Source organism: Schistocerca gregaria, unplaced genomic scaffold, assembly GCF_023897955.1.
Source record: "Schistocerca gregaria isolate iqSchGreg1 unplaced genomic scaffold, iqSchGreg1.2 ptg000043l, whole genome shotgun sequence".
Classification (NCBI taxonomy): Eukaryota; Metazoa; Arthropoda; class Insecta; order Orthoptera; family Acrididae; genus Schistocerca; species Schistocerca gregaria.
Window position 1 is genome coordinate 262,677 of NW_026061702.1, and position 9,045 is coordinate 271,721.

The following is a 9,045-nucleotide window of genomic DNA, read 5'->3' on the forward strand; positions in this document are numbered from 1 at the left end:
TTGACTTTTTCGCTGGCTTTGGTGCCTTGGACATGAGCTAGGACCTTAAGATTCTGCATGAAATGAGGACTAGCAGCCGAGCTGCACGGGAGGATGTGAAAAGTTTTCATATGTAGTAAAAACCTGAGAAATCCGTCCGTTTTCGTCGTTTGTTATCGAATCGACTTAAAGCCTGATCGTCACATAGGCCGCTCTTCTCTCTGAAACGGTTGTACTTATCGTCTGCAAAGCTAGGTCGAGTGCTGCGGTATGTGGAGACACTAAAAGCACCATAGTAGAACACAGATGAAGCTTCTAAGTTGATGTAATAGCCAGTAAGAAGTAGTACAACTCCAGTTTTAGGTATCGATTATTGACTTTTTAGCTGGCTTTGGTGCCTAGGACATGAGCTAGGACCTTAAGATTCTGCATGAAAGGAGGAGTAGCAGCCGAGCTGCACGGGAGGACGTGAAAAGTGTTCATATGTGGTAAAAACCTGATAAATCCGTCCGTTTTCGACATTTGTTATTGAATCGACTTAAAGCCGGATCGTCACATTGGCCGCTCTTCTCTCTGAAACGGTTGTACTTATCGACGGCAAAGCTATGTCGCAAGCTGTGGTATGCGGAGACACTAAAATCACCATAGTAGGACACAGATGAAGCTTCTAAGTTGATGTAATAGCCAGTAAGAAGTGGTACAATTCAAGTTTTAGGTATCGATTATTGACTTTTTAGCTGGCTTTGGAGCCTTGGACATGAGCTAGGACCTTACGAATCTGCATGAGAGGAGGACTAGCAGAAACGTTGCACAGGAGAATGTGAAATGTGTTAATATGTAGTATTAACCTGAGAAATCCGTCCGTTTTCGTCTTTTGTTATCGAATCGACTTAAAGCCAGATCGTCACATTGTCCGCCCTTCTCTCTGAAACTGTTGTACTTATCGTCTGCAAAGCTATGTCGTGTGCTGCGGTATGCGGAGACACTAAAAATACCATAGTAGAACACGGATGAAGCTTCTAAGTTGATGTAATAGCCAGTAAGAAGTAGTACAATTCAAGTTTTAGGCATCGATTATTGACTTTTAGCTGGCTTTGGTGCCTTGGACATGAGCTAGGACCTTAAGATTCTGTATGAAAGGAGGACTAGCAACCGAGTTGCACGGGAGAATGTGGAAGGTGTTCATATGTAGTAAAAACCTGAGAAATCCGTCCGTTTTCTTCATTTGTTATCGAATCGACTTAAAGCCAGATCGTCACATTGGCCGCTCCTCTCTCTGAAACGGTTGTACTTATCGTCTGCAAAGCTATGTCGTGTGCTGCGGTATGCGGAGACACTAAAAATACCATAGTAGAACACGGATGAAGCTTCTAAGTTGATGTAATAGCCAGTAAGAAGTAGTACAATTCAAGTTTTAGGCATCGATTATTGACTTTTTAGCTGGCTTTGGTGCCTTGGACATGAGCTAGGACCTTAAGAATCTGCATGAAAGGAGGACTTGCAGCCGAGTTGCACGGGAGAATGTGAAAAGTGTTCATATGTAGTAAAAACCTGAGAAACCCGTCCGTTTTCGTCATTTGTTATCGAATCGACTTAAAGCCAGATCGTCACATTGGCAGCTCTTCTCCTTGAAACGGTTGTACTTATCGTCTGAAAGCTATGTCGCGTGCTGCGGTATGCTGAGACACTAAAAGCACCGTTGTAGAACACAGATGAAGCTTCTAATTTGATGTAATAGCCAGTAAGAAGTAGTACAATTCAAGTTTTACTTATCGATTATTGACTTTTTAGCTGGCTGTGGTGCCTTGGACATTAGCTACGACCTTAAGATTCTGCATGAAAGGAGGACTAGCAGCCGAGTTGCACGGGAGAATGTGAAAAGTGTTCATATGTAGTAAAAACCTGAGAAATACGTCTTTGTTCGTCAGTTGTTATCGAATCGACTTAAAGCCAGATCGTCACATTTGCCGCTCTTCTCTCTGAGACGGTTGTACTTATAGTCTGCAAAGCTATGTCGCGTGCTGCGGTATGCAGAGACACTAAAAGCACCATAGTAGAACACAGATGAAGCTTCTAAGTTGATGTAATAGCCAGTAAGATGTAGTACAATTCAAGTTTTAGGTATCGATTATTGACTTTGTAGCAGGCTTTGGTGCCTTGGACATGAGCTAGGACCTTAAGATTCTGCATGAAAGAAGGACTAGCAGCCGAGTTGTACGGGAGAATGTGAAAAGTGTTCGTATGTAGTAAAAACCTGAGAAATCCGTACGTTTTCGTCATTGGTTATCGATTCGTCTTAATGCCAGATCGTCACATTGGCTGCTCTTCTCTCTGAGACGTTTGTACTTATCGTCTGCAAAGCTATGTCGCGTGCTGCGGTATGCGGAGACACTAAAAGCACCATAGTAGAACACAGATGAAGCTTCTAATTTGATGTAATAGCCAGTAAGAAGTAGTACAATTCTAGTTTTAGGTATCGATTATTGACTTTTTAGCTGGCTGTGGTGCCTTGGACATGAGCTACGACCTTACGATTCTGCATGAAAGGAGGACTAGCAGCCGAGTTGCACGGGAGAATGTGAAAAGTGTTCATATGTAGTAAAAACATGAGAAATACGTCTGTTTTCGTCAGTTGTTATCGAATCGACTTAAAGACAGATCGTCACATTTGCCGCTCTTCTCTCTGAAACGGTTGAACTTATAGTCTGCAAAGCTATGTCGCGTGCTTGCGGTATGCAGAGCCAGTAAAAGCACCATAGTAGAACACAGATGAAGCTTCTAAGTTGATGTAATAGCCAGTAAGATGTAGTGCAATTCAAGTTTTATGTATCGATTATTGACTTTGTAGCTGGCTTTGGTGCCTTGGACATGTGCTAGGACCTTAAGATTCTGCATGAAAGAAGGACTAGCAGCCGAGTTGCACGGGAGAATGTGAAAAGTTTTCGATTGTAGTAAAAACGTGAGAAATCCGTACGTTTTCGTCAATGGTTAGCGATTCGTCTTAAAACCAGATCGTCACATTGGCTGCTCTTCTCTCTGAAACGGTTGTACTTATCGTCTGCAAAGCTATGTCGCGTGCTGCGTTATGTGGAGACACTAATAGCACCATAGTAGAACACAGATGAAGCTTCTAAGTTGATGTAATAGCTAGTAAGAGGTAGTACAATTCAAGTTTTAGGTATCGATTATTGACTTTTTAGCTGGCTTTGGTGCCTTGGACATGAGCTAGGACCTTAAGATGCTGCATGAAAGCAGTACTAGCAGCCGAGTTGCACGGGAGAATGTGAAAAGTGTTCATATGTAGTAAAAACCTGAGAAATCCGTCCGTTTTCGTCGTTTGTTATCGAATCGACTTAAAGCCTGATCGTCACATTGGCCGCTTTTCTCTCTGAAACGGTTGCACTTATAGTCTGCAAAGCTATGTCGCGTGCTGCGGTATGCGGAGACACTAAAATAACCATAGTAGAACACAGATGAAGCTTCTAAGTTGATGTAATAGCCAGTAAGAAGTAGTACAATTCAAGATTTGGGCATCGATTATTGACTTTTAGCTGGCTTTGGTGCCTTGGACATGAGCTAGGACCTTAAGATTCTGCATGAAAGGAAATTAGCAGCGGAGTTGCACGGGAGAATATGAAAAGTGCACATATGTAGTAAAAACCTAGAAATCCGTCAGTTTTCGTCATTTGTTATCGAATCGACTTAAAGCCAGATCGTCACATTGGCCGCTCTTCTCTCTGAAACGGTTGTACTTATCGTCTGCAAAGCTATGTCGCGTGCTGCGGTATTCTGAGACACTAAAAGCACCATAGTAGAACACAGATGAAGCTTCTAAGTTAAAGTAATAGCCAGTAAGAGGTAGTACAACTCAAGTTTTAGGTATCGATTATTGACTTTTTAGCTCGCTTTGGTGCCTTGGACATGAGCTAGGACCTTAAGATGCTGCATGAAAGCAGTACTAGCAGCCGAGTTGCACGGGAGAATGTGAAAAGTGTTCATATGTAGTAAAAACCTGAGAAATCCGTCCGTTTTCGTCGTTTGTTATCGAATCGACTTAAAGCCAGATCGTCACATTGGCCGCTCCTCTCTCTGAAACGGTTGTACTTATCGTCTGCAAAGCTATGTCGTGTGCTGCGGTATGCGGAGACACTAAAAATACCATAGTAGAACACGGATGAAGCTTCTAAGTTGATGTAATAGCCAGTAAGAAGTAGTACAATTCAAGTTTTAGGCATCGATTATTGACTTTTTAGCTGGCTTTGGTGCCTTGGACATGAGCTAGGACCTTAAGAATCTGCATGAAAGGAGGACTTGCAGCCGAGTTGCACGGGAGAATGTGAAAAGTGTTCATATGTAGTAAAAACCTGAGAAACCCGTCCGTTTTCGTCATTTGTTATCGAATCGACTTAAAGCCAGATCGTCACATTGGCAGCTCTTCTCCTTGAAACGGTTGTACTTATCGTCTGAAAGCTATGTCGCGTGCTGCGGTATGCTGAGACACTAAAAGCACCGTTGTAGAACACAGATGAAGCTTCTAATTTGATGTAATAGCCAGTAAGAAGTAGTACAATTCAAGTTTCACTTATCGATTATTGACTTTTTAGCTGGCTGTGGTGCCTTGGACATTAGCTACGACCTTAAGATTCTGCATGAAAGGAGGACTAGCAGCCGAGTTGCACGGGAGAATGTGAAAAGTGTTCATATGTAGTAAAAACCTGAGAAATACGTCTTTGTTCGTCAGTTGTTATCGAATCGACTTAAAGCCAGATCGTCACATTTGCCGCTCTTCTCTCTGAGACGGTTGTACTTATAGTCTGCAAAGCTATGTCGCGTGCTGCGGTATGCAGAGACACTAAAAGCACCATAGTAGAACACAGATGAAGCTTCTAAGTTGATGTAATAGCCAGTAAGATGTAGTACAATTCAAGTTTTAGGTATCGATTATTGACTTTGTAGCAGGCTTTGGTGCCTTGGACATGAGCTAGGACCTTAAGATTCTGCATGAAAGAAGGACTAGCAGCCGAGTTGTACGGGAGAATGTGAAAAGTGTTCGTATGTAGTAAAAACCTGAGAAATCCGTACGTTTTCGTCATTGGTTATCGATTCGTCTTAATGCCAGATCGTCACATTGGCTGCTCTTCTCTCTGAGACGTTTGTACTTATCGTCTGCAAAGCTATGTCGCGTGCTGCGGTATGCGGAGACACTAAAAGCACCATAGTAGAACACAGATGAAGCTTCTAATTTGATGTAATAGCCAGTAAGAAGTAGTACAATTCTAGTTTTAGGTATCGATTATTGACTTTTTAGCTGGCTGTGGTGCCTTGGACATGAGCTACGACCTTACGATTCTGCATGAAAGGAGGACTAGCAGCCGAGTTGCACGGGAGAATGTGAAAAGTGTTCATATGTAGTAAAAACATGAGAAATACGTCTGTTTTCGTCAGTTGTTATCGAATCGACTTAAAGACAGATCGTCACATTTGCCGCTCTTCTCTCTGAAACGGTTGAACTTATAGTCTGCAAAGCTATGTCGCGTGCTTGCGGTATGCAGAGCCAGTAAAAGCACCATAGTAGAACACAGATGAAGCTTCTAAGTTGATGTAATAGCCAGTAAGATGTAGTGCAATTCAAGTTTTATGTATCGATTATTGACTTTGTAGCTGGCTTTGGTGCCTTGGACATGTGCTAGGACCTTAAGATTCTGCATGAAAGAAGGACTAGCAGCCGAGTTGTACGGGAGAATGTGAAAAGTTTTCGATTGTAGTAAAAACGTGAGAAATCCGTACGTTTTCGTCAATGGTTAGCGATTCGTCTTAAAACCAGATCGTCACATTGGCTGCTCTTCTCTCTGAAACGGTTGTACTTATCGTCTGCAAAGCTATGTCGCGTGCTGCGTTATGTGGAGACACTAATAGCACCATAGTAGAACACAGATGAAGCTTCTAAGTTGATGTAATAGCTAGTAAGAGGTAGTACAATTCAAGTTTTAGGTATCGATTATTGACTTTTTAGCTGGCTTTGGTGCCTTGGACATGAGCTAGGACCTTAAGATGCTGCATGAAAGCAGTACTAGCAGCCGAGTTGCACGGGAGAATGTGAAAAGTGTTCATATGTAGTAAAAACCTGAGAAATCCGTCCGTTTTCGTCGTTTGTTATCGAATCGACTTAAAGCCTGATCGTCACATTGGGCGCTTTTCTCTCTGAAACGGTTGCACTTATAGTCTGCAAAGCTATGTCGCGTGCTGCGGTATGCGGAGACACTAAAATAACCATAGTAGAACACAGATGAAGCTTCTAAGTTGATGTAATAGCCAGTAAGAAGTAGTACAATTCAAGATTTGGGCATCGATTATTGACTTTTAGCTGGCTTTGGTGCCTTGGACATGAGCTAGGACCTTAAGATTCTGCATGAAAGGAAATTAGCAGCGGAGTTGCACGGGAGAATATGAAAAGTGCACATATGTAGTAAAAACCTAGAAATCCGTCAGTTTTCGTCATTTGTTATCGAATCGACTTAAAGCCAGATCGTCACATTGGCCGCTCTTCTCTCTGAAACGGTTGTACTTATCGTCTGCAAAGCTATGTCGCGTGCTGCGGTATTCTGAGACACTAAAAGCACCATAGTAGAACACAGATGAAGCTTCTAAGTTAAAGTAATAGCCAGTAAGAGGTAGTACAACTCAAGTTTTAGGTATCGATTATTGACTTTTTAGCTCGCTTTGGTGCCTTGGACATGAGCTAGGACCTTAAGATTCTGCATGAAAGGAGGACTAGCAGCCAAGATGCACGGGAGAATGTGAAAAGTCTTCATATGTAGTAAAACCCTGAGAAATACGTCCGTTTTCGTCATTTGTTATCGAATCGACTTAAAGCCAGATCGTCACATTGGCCGCTCTTCTCTCTGATTCGGTTGTACTTATCGTCTGCAAAGCTATGTCGCGTGCTGCGGTATTCGGAGACACTAAAAGCACCATAGTAGAACACAGATGAAGCTTCTAAGATGATGTAATAGCCAGTAAGAAGTAGTACAATTCAAGTTTTAGGTATCGATTATTGACTTTTTAGCTGGCTTTGGTACCTTGGACATGAGCTAGGACCTTAAGATTGTGCATGAATGGAGGACTAGCAGCCGAGTTGAACGGGAGAATGTGAAAAGTGTTCATATGTAGTAAAAACCTGAGAAATCCGTCCGTTTTCGTCATTTGTTATCGAATCGACTTAAAGCCAGATCGTCACATTGGCCGCTCTTCTCTCTGAAACGGTTGTACTTATCGTCTGCGAAGCTATGTCGCGTGCTGCGGTATGCGGAGACACTAAAATAACCATAGTAGAACACAGATGAAGCTTCTAAGTTGATGTAATAGCCAGTAAGAAGTAGTACAATTCAAAGATTTGGGCATCGATTATTGACTTTTTGGCTGGCTTTGGTGCCTTGGACATGAGCTAGGACCTTAAGATTCTGCATGAAAGAAGGACTAGTAGCCGAGTTGCACGGGAGAATGTGAAAAGTGTTCATATGTAGTAAAAACCAGAGAAATCAGTACGTTGTCGTCATTGGTTATCGTATGGTCTTAAAGCCAGATCGTCACATTGGCCGCTCTTCTCCCTGAAACGGTTGTACTTATCGTCTGCAAAGCTATGTCGCGTGTTGCGGTATGTGGAGACACCAAAATCACCATAGTAGGACACAGATGAAGCTTCTTAGTTGAGGTAATAGCCAGTAAGAAGTAGTACAATTCAAGTTTTAGTTATCGATTACTGACTTTTTGCTGTCTTTGGTGCTTTGGACATGAGCTAGGACCCTAAGAATCTGCATGAGAGGGAGACTAGCAGAAACGTTGCATGGGAGAATGTGAAAAGTGCTCATATGTAGTATTAACCTGAGAAATCCGTCCGTTTTCGTCTTTTGTTATCGAATCGACTTAAAGCCAGATCTTCACATTGTCCGCTCTTCTCTCTGAAACGGTTGTACTTATCGTCTGAAAGCTATGTCGCGTGCTGCGGTATGCGGAGACACTAAAAGCACCATAGTAGAACACAGATGAAGCTTCTAAGATGATGTAATAGCCAGTAAGAATAAGTACAATACCAGTTTTAGGTATCGATTATTGACTTTTTGGCTGGCTTTGGTGCCTTGGACATGAGCTAGGACCTTAACAGTCTGCATTAAAGGAGGAGTAGCAGCCGAGTTGCACGGGAGAATGTGATAAGTGTTCATATGTATTAAACCCTGAGAAATACGTCCGTTTTCGTCATTTCTTATCGAATTGACTTAAAGCCAGATCGTCACATTGGCCGCTCTTCTCTCTGAAACGGTTGTACTTATAGTCTGCAAAGCTATGTCAAATGCTGCGGTATGCGGAGACACTAAAAGCACCATAGTAGAACACAGATGAAGCTTCTAAGTTAAAGTAATAGCCAGAAAGAGGTAGTACAACTCAAGTTTTAGTTATCGATTATTGACTTTTTAGCTGGCTTTGGTGCCTTGGACATGAGCTAGAACCTTACGATTCTGCATGAAAGGAGGACTAGCAGCCGAGTTGCACGGGAGAATGTGAAAAGTGTTCATATGTAGTAAAAACATGAGAAATACGTCTGTTTTCGTCAGTTGTTATCGAATCGACTTAAAGACAGATCGTCACATTTGCCGCTCTTCTCTCTGAAACGGTTGAACTTATAGTCTGCAAAGCTATGTCGCGTGCTTGCGGTATGCAGAGCCAGTAAAAGCACCATAGTAGAACACAGATGAAGCTTCTAAGTTGATGTAATAGCCAGTAAGATGTAGTGCAATTCAAGTTTTATGTATCGATTATTGACTTTGTAGCTGGCTTTGGTGCCTTGGACATGTGCTAGGACCTTAAGATTCTGCATGAAAGAAGGACTAGCAGCCGAGTTGCACGGGAGAATGTGAAAAGTTTTCGATTGTAGTAAAAACGTGAGAAATCCGTACGTTTTCGTCAATGGTTAGCGATTCGTCTTAAAACCAGATCGTCACATTGGCTGCTCTTCTCTCTGAAACGGTTGTACTTATCGTCTGCAAAGCTATGTCGCGTGCTGCGTTATGT